The sequence below is a fragment of the Condylostylus longicornis genome, unplaced genomic scaffold (genome assembly GCF_029603195.1).
Source record: "Condylostylus longicornis isolate FDR11 unplaced genomic scaffold, ASM2960319v2 ptg000042l, whole genome shotgun sequence".
In the NCBI taxonomy this organism is placed as follows: Eukaryota; Metazoa; Arthropoda; class Insecta; order Diptera; family Dolichopodidae; genus Condylostylus; species Condylostylus longicornis.
The window spans coordinates 630,036-652,030 of NW_026578011.1; the positions used below are offsets into that span (position 1 = coordinate 630,036).

The 21,995-nt window shown below is 24.9% G+C and overlaps 1 protein-coding gene across 6 annotated transcripts in view; it reads left to right on the forward strand.

The window, feature by feature from the left end:
- The first annotated feature begins 779 nt into the window (after positions 1–779).
- The window catches only part of LOC129609956 (endophilin-A), a 65,243-nt gene continuing 44,027 nt past the window's right edge, over positions 780–21,995 (forward strand). For 3 of the 6 annotated variants that reach the window (XM_055522224.1, XM_055522228.1, XM_055522229.1), the window contains exon 1: positions 782–1,287. The gene's annotated coding sequence lies outside the window, so the exon portion shown is untranslated. Of the gene's footprint in view, positions 1,288–1,391; positions 1,541–21,995 lie in introns of all 6 variants that reach the window. The other 3 variants (XM_055522225.1, XM_055522226.1, XM_055522230.1) reach the window with 3 other exon arrangements.

Here is a 21,995-nt window from a genome sequence, read left to right on the forward strand (position 1 = left end):
TCCATCATATATTTTTGTCAGAAGTGTATTCCACATGAATTCTAACATTTCGCCTGACATATAGAATATACATTTTATTCTATTTTACAGTTGGTGGCTTTTTTTATATCATTTGTTTCCATGTTACTTTATAATACAATTGTACAATTGATTTTGACTTTTGCGGGATTGAATCGCCCGCCATTCCCGTTCACTGCTTTGGTTTTATTTTTGCAATTATTCCTTTAAGAAGCCATAAAAATTTTCAGCATTCTTCATTCAAAATGGTGAAAATAATAAATTCACAATGAAAAATTATCAGTTCAGCACGATTATACTCTGAGATACATATACATCTTTCCAAAATGTTTATAAGACATCAAAATGTCAAAGCTAAACTGCTGCATAATGAAGCATACTTGTTTTTACTTAAGAATTCTTAAATGGCTTAAGTTAAGCGAGTATAAAAATAAGCATTCAGCAGAAAATTGCTTGAAGCCTTTGGTTTGTTGAAAATAAGAGAAATTTTTTTCGAGGATTTTTATTCCTTTACCTATACTGCAAGTACAAAAAACTATAGAATTGAATATTAAATTAAAAATTCATATATAATTACATAGCAGAAAAGGGAATGAATATAAAAACAACTGCGTGTAAACACGTCGATTAGTCCCAATAAACATTTAAAAGGTAAAATTCTAAAAACCAAATAAGTCTCGAAAATCTATATTTATTAAATATTAAATTCTCGATAATTTCAATTTTATAGTACAAAATCAGTTTTTCACCATTCTTATTGCACCACTACGGCACCGCCGTTTATTTGACATTGTATTCTGCTCTTGAAAATTTTTGGTTTAGTCATTTTGGAGAATTTTGTGAATAAACCTCATAAAGAATTTTGTGCTTCGGGAAATATAAAATATATAAAAGTGTAGAAAAGGAAAAAAAAATTCTAGTGCCATTATATTGAAAAAAAAATAATAAAAATAGAAAAAAAAAAGATAAAAAATATATACATATATTTTTCCACAAGTATTTCTTTTAATAAAAATTTATTTTTAGTTGGATCAATATTTGCATTGCAAAATTAATATTTAAAAAGCTTATGAAAATATTGTAAAAAGTTCTCTTTTGAGAAAAGAAAAATAAAAAAATTACGGGAAGTTGAAGTGCCAGAAAAAATTATCCATCTCACCAGTTTTGTTAAAAAAAAACAACAAAAAGTGGAATTTCATTATTTTAATAAAGGAAAATCTTTAATTATTATTTAAAATATTAAATTTTAAAACCCCTCAGAATTAAAATGTAAGTAATTTTTCTATAAAAAACATATATACCTATATTTTTTAATACAAATATTAAAATTAAATATCGATAAATAAAAATTCTACATCTTCCAATTTATTAAGCTAATTTACATCTCTTGCTGACTCTTCACAAGGGGCATTAAAACTTCCTACACTTTATATAAGTAGGAAAAGGAACAAAAAACAAATAAAAAAAACTGCAGAAATATCTACCAAATCCATAACTCATTTTACTCTTGCGACTCTTTTAAGTGAGTAACATGTATCTAGGTATATATGTATGTATGTTTAGACTTAATGTATCTACATATATTAAAAGAATGTAGGATCATAAATACATACAAAACATATAAGTTCATTTCATTTAGAGAAACTATTTAATTTTAAAGGCGACCTCCCTCAATGAATCAATTAATTGATTGAATGAGTGTATATATTAAAAACATCTATTATATTGTATATTAGTCGATCCACGGTTATTGAAAAACAAAAAACAACATAATTTGTGAAGGTGATTAGATATTTTAAGTAAAAATACGTGTATGTATGCAATTTGATAACAAATTTGTTAGCAACATAATAATGATTTCTAAAAGTTGCAGGTACTTATTGAATGAAACTAGCAAATGGAATTTTAAAAATTAAATAGAAAAAAATTCATCAGTTAAATACCACAGCATTTTTAGAGAACTACCCAATTTTATTTATTTTTACCTTAATTTACAAATTTTACCAAATTTAAAATTTTTATATTCAATCATTTTTTTTTTTTTCATTATCCACAGCTGGTGGGTCCTACCTATCTTACTTAACAATTATTAGATACCTACATAGATCTTTCAAACTTACATATAACTTTCAAAATTCGGCTTAAAACATTTACATATCTTGTATATGAGAATGTAGGTGTATACTGTATTACTCGTATATATTGTAATAATAATATGAAATTTTACAATTTATAACTATTGTTAGTTTTGTCCTTGTCCCCATAGAGTACATCATTGGATATGCATGATTCAAGGTAAAAAGGCAAGAAAAAAAAAACAAAAATTAAAATCATTTTCCCTATGAATACAGAAAATTACAAATACTTACTACAAATTTTCACATCTATATGAGTTTTGTATGTATATATGTATGTACATATGGATGTAGATAATTTTAGAAAAAAAATGTATGTAAATAAAGGAGAAGAATATACGGTATATTTCACAAAATATGAATGTGTATCAAACAAAATAAGCATGGAATAGATAGATATTGTTATACCATATGAACTTGGATTTTATTTTCGATATGATGAAAAATTCTTTTATTTATACATACACATGTGTTTATGAATAGAAATAGAAATTATGAAAAAAATAGAAAATGCAGTAAAGAAATTGTAAAAAAAAATTATTCCTGTTTATTTGATATAATATAGAAAATTCGAATAAAAATTAAAACAAAAAATTTTTTTCTTAATTTTAAACAAAATTGCCATTTTGCCAATGTGCTGCTGTTTCTAAGTGGGTTTGTACGTATCTACTAGCTTAAAAAAATAAAAAATGTTTAATTTAAAATAAAATAGTATAAGTATAAATCATAGGGAAAGTTATAGAATGCCCATTTAACTACCTTTTAAATTAAATACCTACATACATACATATGTATATAAAATATTTATACATTTTGATATTATACAAAATATACAATTCTTAATTAGAAATTCTGACTATTTTTAATATTTGTAATTAATAACAAAAGATTTTCTTAAAATCATGTAGTTATATTTTTTTATTTATTATTTTATAAAGGTTAAATGTGAAGGACATTGTAAGCTATACATACTTATAAGTACACATGTGCCATACATACTTTCTATTCTTATTAATGTGCTAAAACCTACTATATGTATAACAAATTCACATAAATAAATGGATGTATATATGTATATATATATATATATATATACATATATATATATATATATATATATATATATGTATATATATATATATATATATAAATATATATATATATATATATATATATTTATATATATATATACATATATATATATATACATATATATATATATATATATATATATGTATATATGTATATGTATATACTGAAAAAATATTAATGAAAATTGATTCCTACAGTATACTTTTTTAAGTATGTATGCGCCCACATATAAATTTTTTTATTTTCTAATTTTCTATTAAAACTTAAACAAATTGACATTAATCGGATTAAATTTACAATAACGAATATTTTACTTATTTATTATTTAGACATCCTATATAATAAGTAGTTATGTGCCTATTTTGAAGTATAAAATAATTTATAAATGAAATCTCTAATCCTTACTGTTGTCTATTTATAAAAAAGGCAGTTTCATTATGAAGTTTTTTAATATTTAAAAAATATCTTTATCAAGAACATATTTTTCCTCAATAAATTTTTTCACTTAATAAAAACTTTCTTTATTTTCGTGAATAATTAAGGGAATATTTTTTTTAAAGAGCAAGACTTACCAAACATTTTGATCAAAAATAATGACCTTGACATATTCAACATAGAATTGCAATTCTCACATTAAAATATTGGTAAAAATGGACATGTGTCGTTATGGAGATGGGAGAATTTAATTTACTCACAAATAATTTAAAGAGAAAAATTAGCAGTTTTTTAATTTATATACACATGTACATATATGTAGTGTATACACGTGACTACATATAAATATATACTTATAGAATTATGACAGTTCGCTTACAATAAATTTACAATTTCTATATAATTAAATATTTTTAATTGAATTTATCTGTTTCTAATAGGTAATTAATTAAATGATTCTTTACAACAAGAAATTGAGAATCTTTTAATTTTAATTAATCAAAGAAACAACAAAAAAAAATAAATGGAAACAGGAAAAAAATTATGAAATTTGAAGGTTACCCAGAAGTTAGTTTAATACATGAGTAAAAATGAAACAAAAAGTTGTAACAAATGTTAACGTAGGTATTTAAAGCAGAATAGAACAGGTGAAGATACCTGTTATTGATAGCAAAAATTAAATAGAACATAAAAACGGTATAAAAACTGTTTATCCAGGTGAAAATAAAAAATATGTGTGTATGTGTAAGTGTAATATCTTTTAAATTTTTCAAAAAGTTTTAAAAATACGAGTATCATAATAATGCGTGTCGAATAATAATAATAAGCGCTCGATATATTCAACAATATGGCAAAAGAAGATTCGTAGAATCCAAGAAGTTTGATATTTACTTCAATTCTGTATTATAGATTTTCAATAAAAAAATTTCGGAACAATCCAATTTTAACTTGAAATAAATTGAAAAATTTTTCAAATTGTATCGTAACAAATGGATTTGAATATAAACACAAAAGTAGCAGAATTTTGTTTAAACTTAAAAATTTTAAACCTGTTTTGAAATATTATTTGTCATAATGCCAACATGCTTATGTATATTTCCATTTCATAATTTTGTATTTTTATTTTAGAGAATGCAATAAATTTGTATACAAAATGACGTCATTGTATTTAAGCGGTGATATAAAATAAAAATAACAACAGTAGCAATAAATTTATAATAAATGAAATTAAGATGTATTGGTGATGATAGAGTTCTTGTATAGTAAGGAGGGAAAAACTTGTTTAAACTTTGGTTTTGTTATTGTTTTTCTTTCTTTTTTTTAGAGCAGGTGTAAACAAATTAAAACAGCGTGTTTTTTTATATATTTGCAAATTCATTATAAGTAATTCACTATGTAATCGTTTATCAGAAAACTTGTTACAGTCAAGTTGTAATTTCTAAAAATTAAAATATTCAAAATGAATATTGAAAATTATTAAAATTGAAATCAAAATTTTGATTTTTACGAAAATTGATTCAATTAAAATTTAACTTTTTTTGTAAATTTTTATTTGACGATATAGATAAGATAAATTTTTATTTAACGATAGTTAAGATTTTATTAAATTGTTTATTCTAATTTTAATCAGTTTTGGGTATAAATGAACAATTATATGTATATGTGTGTATATAAAGTTCAGGTACTTCCTGACTTGCGCATTCCTATTATATTTAAATTTAATCATTTTAACAGTGTAAACACAAAATTAAAGTTATAATAATAATCACTACTAATAATAATTAGTAATGATAATAATTATCGCTCTTCATGTCACTAAATAAGTAATTTTTATTTACCTTACAATAAATTTCAATTTTGAGGATGTAGATTCACTGTAAGTTTATTTTAACCTTTGTTAACAATATGAATGCTTCGGTGCTTTTAACAATTTTTCTGCAATATGAATGCTTCGGTGTATTTGGTGTTAAATTTTATGAAAGCCTTTCTTTTAAAATTCAGAGTTTGAATTAACTTTTCAAATCAAAGGAGATATGATTAACAAGTATGGTTAGTTGTAAGAATCAGTTTGTAGATCACTATTTTTAATATGTTTTCATTCTCATACCATTAGTTGTACCATTAACTTATCACAACTTTATTTTTTGCTTCTTCTATCTAATATAACTCTGGGTACTGAAATTTAGATGTTTGAACTGAGATTTTTGTTTCCACCACAAAGTATTCTTGATTATTTTCTAACAAGGACTCTACAAGAAAAAAAATATAAAAATATAAAAATCATAATATTGTGGTATATGTACTTTTTTATAATAAGTATTGCTTTTAAAACATTAAATTTAATAATGAGAAGAAATTTGAATTTTCTAAATTCCTTTTAAACTAAATGTTCTCTTACATAATACAATTATATATTTACATACTTAAAATTCTATTCAGATTTTCATATTTTTGTTTTTGTTTCCACTAAATATTTATTTCAATTTGTCATATCCTTCTTCTACGAAATTTGCAATTTTGTGTATTCAATATTAGAAAAATAATGAATTATTCAACTTTATTAAGTATATTTTTTTTAGAAATCTTATACACATACATATATACTTACTTAAATATAAGAACATACATACTAATATAGATATTTTCAAAGAAAATTGCGTAGTCACAGAATGAAGAAATTAATAAATATAATCTTGCTCGGCATTTTATTTGAAGACTGGGGCATTACAACACAACTCGTATAAAATTAACAAATCTCTGAATTTTATTTAAGCAGAAAGACTGCAAAAATATCTATTTCCAATTAAGCATTGTTTTAATTATAAATGGTGTAGCACAATACTCTCATAATAAATATTATTATACAATATAACTAATATGATTTATTTATTGATATAAAAGAATGCGATGATCACATTGAGGATTCGTACTCATTTATATAATTTAGTGATAAACTATACATATTTACATTTCTAGGCATAACGAACATTTATTTTAAGAGTGTATGTATAATTTTTTACGCGAAGCACTCATCCAAGAGTATAACACTGATACACCAGTAGCTGCATAAGAATTGTTGAGGGATTGCCCACATTTATCTCGCTGGATGCTATTACTCTGTGGTAGTTTGAATTTTATAATGTTGTTTTAAAAGGATCGCAATCTTTTTCGTTAATTACTTTTGTTAATATGTTATACGTAAAATAATTTATGTATACGAAATATAAGCAATAGAAAATCCATTACGAAAAGCCCTCTATTTTTATTTATAAAATACAGTGTGAATGTTAACATGCCTATCTTTCAAAAGGTACAAATTTTTTTTATGGGTACATACATGTATTTAGTTTAAAAACTATCTTGATTATGATTGTTTGTATACAAAATATATTTGTGCATGTAAATATATTTAATGTGTATGATATATAAGAGAAAACCTTGTGAACTTAATTAAGTAGGATATTTTTTTTCATTTTAACCCCTATAAAAATATGTGTACGTATGTAGTTACAAGTACATTATTTAAAAATTTTTCTTCCTTTTTCCAATGTATTTTTATTCTGATTTTTCTGCTTTAATTGTTAATTTTTTATTTATTTGTTGAAAAGGCCCACGTCTGTTTGTCTATTAATTTCAAGTTTCATTTTTAATATATAAATATGTAAGTACATATTGTATACAATTACTTCTATGTTTTTATATATACAATAATATGTAAGTAATACAAATGACCATGATTTTTCTCAACGACTTTATTAAAAAACAAAGTAATATAATGCCATGCATGTATATACAATACAAATTGTGTATTGTAAATAGATTTACATAAACACGAGTGTATACGTACATGCATACATATATACATACATATATGTAAATATGAAAAGACTATAGGTATTACTTTTGTATGAATTCATAAAAATAAAGGGAAAAAATCATCATTTGATATAAGAAAAAAAACATAATCACAGTTAATTGAAAGGATAAAAATGCCATTTTTTTTGCTTTTTCTTATGTTGTATATATAATTTACGTATGTCCCATGGTAATTCATACTATCTACATAATGTACTTATTTTGTTCTAAGAAGAAAAAGTTTAAAACAGAAAATAAGTACTTAAACTGTTGATTCTATTTTGCTCTATTACACACTCTTATTATTATTGCAATTATTATCTGCTTATTTCTTTATTGTGTTCTCAATATATTCCTTCTACGTTTATTTGTTTGTGTTGTTTCAAGTGAATGCAACACTACTAAAAAGATCTTTTGTCTTCTCAATATAATATTTTTCTTTTATTAAATCAATTAACAAAAAAAAGAAAGCTGAACTGAATTATAACTAAAGAATAAGAGAGAGAGAGAGAAAGAGAGATAGAAAATTAGAAAAGAGAGAGTATAAAGTAAGATTATATTTATGTAAAAAACAGCAGTAATTCATAATATTTTCAAAGTAAAATCATGATGCTACGTATATATGTACATGTATGAAAAAGAAATCCCTGAAGGATCTCTAAAGGCTCTCCCATATTGTTTTATTTTTTCTTCTTGTATGCTTTTGAAACTTTGGTTTTTTATTTATTATATAAATTTGTACTCGTATAATTTAAATTTAATTTTGTGTTGAAAGTGGAAAAATTATTAAAAATCTTTCTGCAATTTGGAATTCATTATACATTTAGATTATTGTATGTTTTAATTGAACATACATACATTTACATATACATAAATGTAGATTCATGAAATTTATATTGCATGAATCAAGGCGTAAATTTTTTTCAAGGATATTATCATTTGCTTGTTTGGTTTTATGTAATACATTTTCATTCTAATTTAAATAATACTTTACAAAAAAAGTAAAAATATAAATATTTTTTTATTTCTTTTCAATTTTTCAAACATACGAGTGCGCAGTAACATTTAATTAAAATCAATTTTTTAATTTCAATATTTTATTAATTTAAAATTATCACTTATTATTATTAATGTTATTTTTACTATTGTTATTATTGTTATGGTTGTTATTATTAGTATTAGCTGCACTCAGTACACGGTCGAACCCACCTCCGAGTCCTTTTTTGACCTACCAGTGTACCATGCACCAGAACCAATCTTAAAAACTAGACCACTCTGTGGCCACGTGGGTTGATTAGAAAACACTACTTCGTATAAACGATGAAAGATATACCGCGGAGATCTCCGAGATGGTTATTTGCCCCGATTTTGTTAACTGTATCTATGTATAAATATATGTCTATAGATTTAAATTCATTTGTTTCTGCTATAATTGATTCGGATTTTACATTTCTTTGTACCGTATACTTGAAAAGAGTTTTCTTGAACTCTTTTTATACCCGTACGAACGTATGTTCGAAGGGTATACTAAATTTGCCTTACCGTTTGTAACGCTAAGAAATAATGGTCAGAGATATAGACTCAAGTGTATGGTTTTGATCAGCGTCGAATTCTGAGTCGATTTAGCTTTGTCTGTTCGTCCGTCCGTCCCCGTGATTGCTGAAAAACTAATTGAGCTAAGTTAACCAAATTTTCACAATTTATTTATTGTAGGAAGTGCTAGAACCCTATTTAAATTAGACATGATCGGAGTACTGGTTCGGGTAGCTGCCATACAACTTCAAAATTTATTTAGCTATATCTCAGAAACTATAAAAGCTATGGTATTGAAACTTCACACAAGCGAATATATTAGTAGGGCCAATGTCTGATAAAAGTCATTGAAATTGTTTGGCTCTCTTTGGTAGCTGCCATACAACTTGAAAAGTTATTTGGCATTATCTCAGAAGTTATTGAAACTATAATAGAGAAATCTCGTGAAAACAAGGATATTATTATTGGTCTGTTATATGTAATAAAAATCATGGAAATTTCTTGGCTCGTTTCACATAGAAAATACTGAAAACACATTACTGAAATTTTGCACTATTTAATATGTTAATATGGCAACTTAAAGTCATAGTCTGTCCCATAGTCAGTTATGGCATATATATTCGCACATGGGATAACAAATTCGTACAACACGGTCAACTCTATTTTTTCTCTTTTTTTTTTTAATTCTTACATTTTTATCGTAAGGGTGCGAAATGTATTCTTATTGGCTAAAAATTCTTAATTAGCTTTGATATGTAAAATTTGACATAAAAACATTACATTTTTTATTTAAAAGTTATTTGTAGGTGAAATGACCATTTCGCTGCTTGTTATAAATATTACAATAGTATCAATTTTAAATAAATTAAAATAAAAATATACAATTGTACATATATTAGGTATCCGTCACTGCATTAAATTAATATATTGAAAAATAAATTAAAATTTAATTGAAAACGAAAAACCCTTTACACGTTTTTTCTAACATATTTTTTCAACATATTTTTCTACCAAAATTTTTCAAAGGGATTATCATAAAAAAAATGATTTTCCGTTAGAAATTTAATTATGCATTTAATTTTAAGTTCTTAGGAATTATTCAAATTAAAATTACAAATCAAAATAAAAAAAAGGCTTAGATACATTCAAGTTCAAGGTTCTTTTTCCAGATTTTCTATTAAATTTTTTTTTTAGGTTAACCTTATAACTGATTATGTCCACCATACATACTTACACACATATGTATGTATGTAGTTGGTTATTTAAAAAATGGCATAAAATTGAATTCCATAATGCTATAAACCGAATTGTATTCAAATCTGTTTCGAACTTTGATTTAAAAGAATTTTTCTAAACTTACATACTATATACATACATATGTTTGTATATAAAACCATATCCATATGAGTTATATGTACATACTTATAACCTCTTATGTGTTGATACTTTTTAAACTAATTTTTTAAACTCACTATCATTTTCTAATTATGTATATATATATATATATGTACATATAATTGTAACATGAGAGCATATACATATCTTCATATTTATTGAAAATGCCTTCATATGTACATACATACATACATACATATACATATTAATTTTAAATATTCAATATTATATGGAGACTACTAAACTGATATCTACAAAATTTAATAATTTTTTTTTTCTGTTCAGTACCCATCAGTGGGTATTTAAAAAAATATTTTTGCTTTTTTTTATATACATATTTATATAAAAGAAAGCTAAAGAAATAATAAAGAAAAGCGTGTACATTTTTTTTGCTTCTTAAGTTTTTCATAATATTTTTTATTTTGCTTTCTGTTATTGTGAAATTATGCAATGACAAAAATTATTGCGCATGTTCTAATAAAAAAAGAAAACAGCAAAATTATTTAAAAAATCAGAAGAAATGTAAGATATAGGAGAAAATTTTCTTCGTACAATCGAGGAAATTAAGAAAAAATTAACCAAAATTGTAAAAATCAGGTAACTAAAAAAGATATGTATGTATGTATGTATGTATAAAAGAAACAATGGAAAATTTCTAAATTTTTTTAAATAAAATTAAAATTGAAAATAAAATGTGCAATTGTTTTTCAACAATTGCATACATGACCTTTCAAATTCAAATGTGAATTTAAAAAAAGGAAAAAATAAAAACTGATAAAACAAAATATAAAAAGAGAAAAGAAGAAGCCGGTCAAAATTCAAGAATCCAGATGGTAAAGAGAGAGAGAGAGAGAGAAAAGAAAATTTTTTAATTTTGCTGCAGGAAAATATTATCAATCTGTCTATTTCTTTTTGTTTTTAATTTATTTTTTGTTTTCTTTTTTTGTTCGTCTCCCTTTTGTTTTTTAGTTTTTAAGTTGTTTCCTTTGGATTCCCTTTTACAAGATTTTTTAATACATTACAAATTTTTTAATAATATTTAAGTAACGCATTTTTATTTGATCTTTTAACTTTCAGTTTCTTACTTTCCCTTAAATTTTTATCTGGTTTCTTAGTATTACATGCATGTGAATATGTAGGTACCTATTTAATAGGTGCTTAAACTTAAAACTGAATTTTTTTTGGTTAGTTATTGAGCTTTTATTACATATGAGTTTTCTAACTGGAAAATTATTATAATTTACCCGTTTTTCTACGTAAGCACAATAATTACAGATGTATAAATGTTTGTATATTCATATTTATAAGTACTCAAAAATAAACATCATTCAGAGTGATTTAGAATTGGGATTATAATAAAAACTAAATTTTGTATGATATGAGTGAAATAATATTCGAAATTAAAACCAGACTGTTCACAAACAATTCAATCAGAGAAAACACAGTTTATACTTATAATTAAAACTATATTGCGGCAGAATAATATGTATATGTCATAAGGTCAAGTACAACTTTGGAATCATTTTAATTATTGACGTACCAGTTTTTGCCAATGCATCTTGCGGAAAATTACATTTACATTTCTTGATTACAACAAAATATTTTCTAACAATATTCCATGCATCTCATACAATTTTCTTTTTTATTTAATTTAAAAAAAATGTTTAACTGTGTGTAAGTATAACGGATGTATGTATGTAACTTTATTATTATTATATTATTAATAAAATATTTTGTTCCTTTAAAGCAAAATTCGAAAATTATAAAAAGTCGTGGTAGAAAATTGAAAAAATTCTTTCTTTTTTGGTTTCTGAATTTTATTTTATTTCTACTTTTTAATATGCTATTTAACAAAGGATATTTTTATTTTATAAGTATGTTTTTCGTTCCTTATTGGGTATTTTTTTGTATTAAATAAATTCAGCACGTTAAATAAGAAATCAATAAAAAATTAAATTTGATGTAGCAATGATAACAAATATAAGAATTAGTGCAAATGTCTTATTATTTCTTTCAAAGACAATTTGAAGGATTTTGTTATTGGATGGATTACATGATTTTTATATTAGAAATTTTTTATATAACAGAATTTTTTTTTCCATCTTAAATTGGATCAAATCCAAAATCGATTATAATAATATTATAATGAAAGATATATCATAGGGTTTAACAATGATATGAATTAATGTGCTAAAAAAATATTTCAGAAAAACAAGGGTAAAATTGAGAGAAATTTATTATAAAAAAAATATGAGAAAAAATAAAAAGGACCTCCAACTTAAATTCGCATTTTTTCTGCATAAATAATTTTTTCTGTAAAATAATAATTTTTTTTTATTATAAAATAACAGTAAATCATGGTCATTAAATTATAAATAAATTTTTATTAAATTTTGTTACAGAATAAGTGTAAAAATTTGATCTTTGAGGATGAATTGTATTTTTATTGTACAAAATTTTGTTAATTCAAAATATTGTGACTTTATAATGGCTTAAATATTGTATTTACATTATTTATAATTCAGTTTGGTCCCTTTTTTTACATCATTTTTTTTGTAAAATCACATAAGTATAGAGAGATTAAAACTTTTTTTATGTAGCCATAAGAGAATGTATAAAACGAAGTGTAAAACGTATAAGTTGGTGAATTTAGTTTAATTTATGTTAAACTCTTAAAATTAATAATTATGAAAATTGGAGTTGGTTTTAAGTGTGCGTGGTATATTTAACATTTCGATACTTGATAATTTGACTAATAAACCAAATTTGTAAAGAAAAATAAGCTTTTAAATTAAAAATATTCTTTTTCCTTCTTTTATAAAATTTTAACCCTTTTTTCGTTTAAAAGCTTATGTGCTCATGTTCTCTTGGCAAATATAAAAGCACGAGATATTGATTTTTTTTTGAGTGACTGAGAGATTTTTTTTATATAAAAATAATCAATTACAAGTTTTTTTGGTTTTTTTTTTTGCCATATACAAACAATCTCTTTAAATGCAATTAATTTAAATATATTTTTTTAAAATGTAAATTTTATTCAAAGAACAGAAAAATTAATTCGCATTATAGGCGTAAGGATTTTTATCGATAAAAAACAAATCAGTTTTAAAGTTTCATAAAAACTATAAGATTGCATTATAAACTTTGCATTTTGTATTAATTTTAATGCATTAAAATAAAGTTTCTGTGTTATTATTATTTTCCATTATTCCATAATAATACAAAATTATAATTTCATTGTTTTTAATTACATTTTTTTAAATTGTTGTATAAGACGCGTGAAGTCTTGTTTCCTGAACAATAACGATATTTAAGTAAATTACATAAAATAAAAATAAATTTATGCACAATGAATATCTAGATATTTAATTTATTTAATGGGATAAAATTTTTTGTTTGTTTGGGAATTAATTTGGGTTAATCTTTAATGTGTTAAAGTTATGAATATTATAAAATTGTATTTTATAAAGAAAAGCAATTAAATATTTTAATATACATATTAAAATATATATTTTTTCTTCTTATAATTATCTGAACTACTATATTTCAATCGCGATTATTTTATATAAGGTGACTTAATTTTAAATTGATATCTTTTTTTTTTTGTTTTTAATAAAAATTGATTTTTTTATGTCGTATAATCTATGCTAAAATTTTTTTAGTACAGCTCAGCTATTTTATACGTTATGAAATCAATATAAATGAATTTAGGAAACTACCAGTCTCAATTATTTAACCAAACATTTCCTTTAAATTTAGAATTTTTTATTGAAATAAGGTTTCTGTGTTAGATTGAAGTTTTAATCACATCCACTAAAACATTTTTTGGCAGTAATGTAAGTATATATTTAAATTTCAGAATGCTAAAGAATGACGGTTTGAAAAAACTTTATTTTTTTAAATGTGATCGTTAAATAAAAAAGTATAATAGTTTGTAAAATATGTAAAAAACCTAAAATCAAACGATAAAAACGTTGGCTGTTTTAAAGCAACTTTAGGGAATAAGAGTAATCGAATTTGATTTTTCACATCGAATATTATAATATTTTTTAATTTCTTCATTTACCTAACACAGAGGACACAACGTACATTTAATGTTTATTTTATTTGAGCAAATATGAATAATTTTAATAGACACCCTTATTTAATAATACAAAGTAATAAAAATCTATTAAATTATATTACTTATATTACATTCCAAAAAATTTGAATACATGGATTTGTGTGTATTTATATACATGAAAGTATATATGTAATTAAGTACGTAAATTAAGTAGTACACCAATATTTTAATGTGTTCTGAAAATTTTCATCGATTTTAATAGCATAAAACTTATTAAAAAAAAACCAAATTAAAAATTTATGAAATTCTGTCCTTAGCAATTAAAATAGAGTGACCGCGTATGATTTATTTTTCCCAACACATTTTATAAAATAATAACCATAACTCAATTTAATGAATACTTTTTTTTGTAAGGGATTGCGTGATTTTAAACCTTTAAATTATATTTTATTATTTATCTTGCCACTAAAAAAACTATTATCCAAAAATTGTATTCCCACATAATTTACAATTAATATTCATATAATTATTGGTATAATGGCTTATTGGTGCAAAGAAAATGTTTTTGTTGTGGATTATGAATGTATAAATGCTAATTCTAATATAATTCTTATTTTATTTTTGCATTTATTTAAATTGAATATTCTTGTTATTTAGAAAAATTATAAATTAATAAAGCTCTCGGTAAATATCTGTTAGAACCTCATATTTGAATATTAATTTTTTTCACTCTACTACTATTGAATATTAATTTTTTTGTATTTATATTTGAAGAAAAAGGTGAGAACGTCAAAATCAATTTTGATGTTATATTTTTTGTGTCATTAATTTTTTTATAGAATTTCCGTTTTTTTATTAATTTTTTTGTTTAAGTATGTATTTTGTTCTAAAAATATTACTTACGTTTAAGTGCAATAGTTTATGTTACATCTTTTTTTTTTGCGACATACCTGTATGCATATATGTACATGTATATGTATATATTTATAAATTTCAAAAGCAGATGTTTGGATTGCAGTAAAAAAAATGAATTCTTAACTGCATGTCTACATGATAGATTTAATGACGTGTTTATACGTAAAATACACGATATTAAAACATGAGTATACTCATAAAAAATTTTTTTAAAATGTTATGATCTTCTTCAAATTCTAGAAAAACGTATGGATTTTCAAAAAAAAGTAAGGGATTTATATTAGTTAAAAACTTTTTATGTCATAATTGACATAAGGTTATGTCGAACATGTCATAAATGCTGCATCGACCAGTCTAGAACACTTAGAATAATCGCAGAACAGTCAACCGAATGGAATTTATCACTGTACATCACTTTCGTGGATTTCGAATGGGCCTTCGACACGATCAACCGGGAGGCTGTATGGCAAACCTTAGAGAATAAAGGTCATCTAAACAAAAAAATCAACGCAATAATGTCACTATATGAAGATGCGGAGCTAAGGGTGTTTCATTAAGGCCAATTAAGCAACTCAACAACATTGAGGGTGGGAGTCAAAAAAGGATGTCCATTCTTCCTACTCTTGCTCAATGAGATGTTAGACGATGCCGTAAGAGGAGCCCCAACTACTACCACTGGTATTAAGTAAACCTTTACAAATAGATTTGAAAATCTGAAATATGCAGATGACATAGCCCTACTTGCCCACACACAAAGACATTCGAAACAAACTACACGATCTGAAATAAAATGCCATGAGAGTCAGTCTCTGAATAAACACGAATAGACAAAAAAATATGAGAATTAATGTCCAAAATAATAACCAAATATGAGAATTAATGTCCCTAAAAGTCGCTCTATGCTCCCTAAGAGTCGCTTAGCAACGGAATTCTTCATATTATAATTGTCAGGTTGTTGGAGCAGTAGTAAATCTTGATTGAAAGTAAAATTTTGCGATTTTATAAGGACAAATTTGTTTATTTTATATTTTTTAAATGGTTTTAAAAAATATTTTATCTAAAGCACTTACACAAATTCTTACGTTCTTATAAAACTGTTGTTTTTAACTCATTATTTTATTCAACTAATTGAAATCAAGTTTTCGAGGTTAATTACAAAATTTTTTTATTTACTTAAAATTACAAAATTTTGAGCAAATATTTATATGAAATTAGCGGAAATATTCTATTGTATGAACCTGTGCTTAGTTCTACTTAAATTCAAATTGTAATTGGGCTTTTATATTTTAAAAAAATTTACAAATAATCCATTGCGTACGTGATCATACTTTTGGTCATATCATTAATTCTTTTTTAAAAAGAAAATTGTTTTACTTACACATGGGTTTATTTTTATTTGCAAGTATAACTAAAACTAAAGATTACTATAGTACATAGTGTATCAATTTAACATATCTTATTATTTTTAATGTATAATAACGTCAATATTTGACAATGAATGCTAATTAATGCACTGATAAATTGGATACGTATAGTTAAGCATGCGGATTTCTAATCTATTTAGCAACAAATACGTAGATATTTTCATTCAAGTGCCTGTATAAGTGGTTTTCTCTCATATTTATTTATGTTGTTTTGTTGTATTTTGTTTAAATTGAAAAATCAATTTTATAAAAAGTGTGATGTGATTAACAATACATGAAAGAGATATTAACTAATAAAAGAAATATAGTGAAATTATTTTTTTATACATATAAAAAACGTGTGTTGACGTGGATTGAGTGTAATTCGATTTTTTGATACATGTCTTCCCGAGTTTAGAATATCTTCTTAATAAGTTTAATATTAGTTTAGTCTATTTTAAATTTAATAATGTGTATATTGAAAATTCATGAGAAAAATTATGAATATAAAAAATATTAAAATCCCAAACGAATTGATAATCAAATCCAAAATCAGGAAATGTATGATTAAGAAATACATGAATTAATTTTTTAAAAAAGAATTAATTTTTTTTTTAAACTGTAGACTTTTTAAATAGATCATAAGTCATTCCTTAATGAAAAAAAAGTGAGTGAACGCCACTTGCCAGTATAAACGTAAAATGAGGCTTCGAATTTAAATTTTAGTTAAAGTGAAATTTCTTGTTATAAAAAAAATTACAAATAATTTCGAGTTTGTAAAGTTTATTCGTTACAAAAAAACGTACATTATAAAAACTATATTTTTTATAAAAGATCCAACTTTTTTGAATTAATTAGCTTCTGATAATTTTAAAATGAGTTTTATATTGCAATACATGCTCCAACATTTACGCGAATTTATCACGTACGTGTGTACTAAACTAATTATTAGGTGTACATATTGTATGCCTAATAATATGTTCATATTTGGACTCCTAATAAATTTTTAATTGAACGAGAAAAAATATAGCGTGACCGTGTCAATTCTGTGATACCCGTACGAATTTGTTATCCTTTGTGCGAATAAATATACCATAGCTGACTATGGGACAGACTATGACTTTAAGTTGCCGTATTACCATATTAATTTATGCAAAATTTCAGTACTGTGTTTTCAATATTTTCTAAGATATGACCAAACTATTATTGAAGTTGTATGGTTGCTACCATAACGAGTCAAGAAACTCACATTACACCTTACAGCCCTAAAAACACACTCGTTTATATTATAATTAAAATAATGCCCAATAGCTTTTAAAGTTGTATGGCTGCTACCAGAAAGAACCGAGCGATTTCAACGACATTTATCAAACACATTGGCCTTACTAATATATTCGTTTGTGTGAAATTTCAGTAAAAAATTTTGTCTGAAAAAGTGAGTGGCTATACTTTCCTATATCGGTTGTATTCTGCCAAATGTTGCTGTTGATTTCTTCAGCCCTCTTTCCATGATGGGCTCCACCATTAGGTATTATGATGCTGGCCAAGTAGAAAAATCTGAAATCAAATCCAGGCTGCTTGTGCTAGTAGATTTTATTTTAATCGCCTTAGATTTGTCTATGTTTATTTATCAACTCGTACGTCTGAGAAGTTGTTGAAGGTGTTTTAGTTTATTCTGCATGTCACTGATCTTGTAAGAGAGAAAGCAGATGTCATGCCCATAATTTATATCTTCTAGGTTTTGGTTGAGATTTAAGATTGTTCCCCTTTTTAGTGAGTTACTTAGTAACTTAGTTACTAATTAGTTTAAGAATTAGTTTAAGAATTAAACTTAGTTTAAGAATTCTTAAAAGGTAAGAAAGGGAAACATTTACAAAATAATTTCAAGCTAATTCTTATAGATTAAGTAAGCAGAATATTTTATAATTGAATTTTTAAGATGGTTTTGTTAGTAAATGCTTTAAATATATAATTTTTCTAAAATATTTCAAAAATAATAACGCTTTTTAGAAATTATAAGTATGATAATTATGTAATATGATATGGATATGTACTGTATATGTAAAATCTATATAGTTAACGTATGTGTGTGTATTTGGGAAATAATCTGGGTTACGTAAATATCTGTTAAGTAAATATTGTATTAATAACGAGTCGAAAGCATTTTATGTATGTAATTATGTAAATATAAGCAATTATAAGCAATATTTTTTGTTAAAAAGTTTTTTCTTAAGTTCTCTTGTCGATTTTGTGTTCTTCCTTGAGTTCTTCAGCCCAATCTATTAAATATTGAAATTTTATTTCATTTTATTTCATCTTTTTAAAAAAGATAATTAAGTATTAAATATTAAATTATAATTAAATTAAAAGTGACATTTTACTGATTAAAATTGAATATTTATTGTAAAGCATGTTAGATCTGATAATATAAGAATAATAGAACTGGATCAAATTTAATAATTCGGTTTCTATATAATGTGAAATATGTAAATGAATGATTGTAAAATTAATGATTTTAAAATTGGGGTAAATTATAAGAAATATTCATCAAAATTGAATTAATTTCAAATACAAATTACAACAGTAATTATTTTATAAAATCTCAAATAAATTTTTCTCCCCAATACTCACACAATTTTAGAAAATTTGTTTATAAATTTAAGTCACTGATATACCCGATATTTGAGAGCTGATTTATTATTTTGAGCCACAATCAATAATTTGTGGAATAAACTTATTACGTATGCTTTTTTTGTTGAACCATAGTTTTAGTTTTTAGTGATTTTATGTCTCCTTGTAGCCAATTTACGAATGTGGCCAATGTACCTATTTCTTAATAACAATTATGTATAACAAATCTTCTAACATTCCTTTTTTAATTTTATTAACTTTAAAATGAAACAAAAATTTCATATTAAAGTTACACTTACAATTAAAAATGGAAAAATAAATTGCAATTACAGATTGTGTCAATTAGTATAATTTGAAAAACTTGATAATCTTATTAAATTTTGTTATTATATAAATGAGAATAGGAAAGAAGAAAAAAGATAGGTTGAAACAAAAAAAGAAAGGAAAACTTTTCGATATAATATGTAGGTTTCTTTTAAACATAAATTTCAAGAAATGTGAAATTTTTTCTGACTATAATAATACCTTTTTATCTAGAGGTTAAATGTAAAAAAAGTATATGTGTGCACAATGAAGCTAATGGGGTTTTTTTTTAGTGTATCATAAGTACACCACATTGACAAAAATAGTATAGAATAGAAAATATATTAAAAAACTTTGCTACAATAAAAAACAAAAAAAGAAAATCGATTTTTTTTTAATAGGAACAACACAAATTTTCTAACTTTTATAATACTTTCTATAGGTGACTCTAGTGGAATAAATTTAAAAATAAAGAATGCTATACAGAACTCGTATATCAGTATTAAAATAAAAAGAAAAAACGGCCAGGATTATGGCCAAGAAAATTCATTTCTTTTTCTTTAATACGAACATACAGAAACAAAATTTAGAATTTTCCACCAATCATTAAAGTATTTGGTAATTAAATAGCATTCTTATTACTTTTTTCGGTTGAGTTTTAAAATTCTCTTTCATTTTACCCCTCTTAATTTATTTCTCTCGTTTTGGAAATTAACAATTTTTTTGTGCCGACATGAAAAACTAGAGCACTCTCGGTAAATGCATAAAATCTAATACGATAGTAGCTATATTTATTCTCTTATCAGAATATAATAAACTTTCATATAAACATGCACTCAAAATAAATTTACATATATTTATTTACACAGCGTGTTTCGCGCTATAAGGAGATACTGGCGGGTACTTTCTTAGATATTTCGCGTGCTTTCGACAGTAACAGTTTTGGGGTCATTGAGCAAGTGATGAGGTCGAGGGACACCTGCTCCTCCTTCATTGGATATTCAGGGATAGAAGAATCGAGGTGGTAATTGATACTGACTGGTGGGTTCTTTCCCCATTTTTGCGGCTTCTGGTTATGGACCAGCTACTTCTGAGATAGGAGCGATCAGGATTCGGATGCATTAGCACTGCCGATGACCTGGTTGTGATGGTCCAGGGCAAGTTCAAGACCACAGTGTCAAAACGCACTCAGCAGGCTTTGGCTGTAATTGAGGACTGGTGTAAGGGGCGGATTTAAATGTGAATTTAAAATGTGTACCAGGTAAAGTGTGTACCTTTCGCCAAGGAGGGGCGTGATCTTCCATGCACCGAAATTGGGCATGGAAGATCACGCCCCTCCTGTTCTGATGACTGGAGACGTCTAATTTTTGGGGGTGATGTTGGACAGGCGTCTAATGTGGAACCCGCACGTCAAGTACGTGGAAACAAAGGTTCCACGGAGCTGTTGCGCTACCGTGCGGGGCTGTTGCGATCCAAAGACTTCTTTGGTCGACGGATCGCGGACATTCCTTACATCATAAGGCGGAGCCGCTCTCCACTGAGGGTTCTATCGTGGTTTGTCACTGGGCATGGGCCTTTAACTCATATTTACAAAAAATTGATAGATCAAATACGCAGCAATGTGGATTCTGCGACCGGAGCACGGAGGACTCCACTCATGTCCTATTTGAGTGTGACAGCTTGGTCTGTTCTAGATGCAGATTTCTCGGGGCTTTGGACTTGGATTCTTATGAATCGTTTTGCATGGCGGGCCTGTTAAAATTTATCGGAAGCCTTAATCTTGAGTTCTAATGATCTGGCGCGAGGATTCACAAAAAACCTGTATGATCGAGGTGCTAATTAAAGTTGCCCCATACATAATATAACATAACATATAGGGTGTCTCGTATAAAATGGCAAATAATTTTAAAGTTAAGAAGTTATTAGCATTTATTTACACGCAGGAGGAATCTCGTACCTTTTTTTCAACAGACTGTAGTTCGAAAACGAGCATATCTGTACTTCTCGCCCCAAAAAATTTTATGCTTGAAATTGATCAAAGAATCATTCCTGCAATTATTTAAGTTTTTTGTGTTAAATGAGTGCTGCTTATTTATTGATATTTAGTACATATTATTTCCCCTTCGCCAAAAACTAAATAGAGTTAGGCATTGGCAAAAAGAAACACAAATTATGTATTTTTTTTTTTAACTTTTAAAACAAAGTACTTACATTAGG